Consider the following 790-nt stretch of genomic DNA (forward strand, 5'->3'; position numbering starts at 1 on the left):
AACGTCCTCAATAATACTTCTGACTGCAGATCAGTTACTCACTCTATACACACATTACATTCCCCTCTTTTATATACCAGCCTACCCTATCTAGTAAATACTAGAGCATTCGCCAAGATACGGGATAGTTCTAGAAACAAAAGGGTGTGAGAATAGTCACGTGATCTCGATGACGCAACAATATTGTTAGGTCTCTGTTCGTTTGTTAGTTTCCCGTAAAAATTCTTTAGGAAGAACTTCAGCGATACAAGTCCTTTCTTAAATAAAACTAGTTTATTCTTTCTCAATACAACTTTGCAATACACTTAATTTCCACAGTCACTTCAACACCCGCTATAATTCTCAACGAACGATTCACGCACATTACTTACTACCGCGCTTGAATCAATTGCCCGTCTACATCTTCAATCTCTCTGTCCGCTATTCAAATCCGATTCATTGTCTGGCGCACTTATATACAAGAATAGAGGGCGCCTAGCAAATACTGGATTATTTGTGATATTCCTCGATCTTTCTAGAACTCATTACGTTTTACCAGCGTCACCTGACTTCCGCTATCGTAACAGTATCTTTGTATAACTTTTAATTTATTTCTTAATCTAGCTACATTTTTCAAATCTTACGAATTTTGCTCTTTTGTATTTAATTTTAGTTATTTTGATTTTGTTAGATATGAACTAATAATTATCCTTATGCCTACAATTTGTCATTGCAATCGATTTTGAGTCATATAAAAAATATATAATTTCGTCTCTAGGCAACAGAGGGCACTGTAATTCTAAAACTAAAA

Source organism: Limulus polyphemus, unplaced genomic scaffold (assembly GCF_000517525.1).
Source record: "Limulus polyphemus unplaced genomic scaffold, Limulus_polyphemus-2.1.2 Scaffold7055, whole genome shotgun sequence".
NCBI lineage: Eukaryota > Metazoa > Arthropoda > Merostomata > Xiphosura > Limulidae > Limulus > Limulus polyphemus.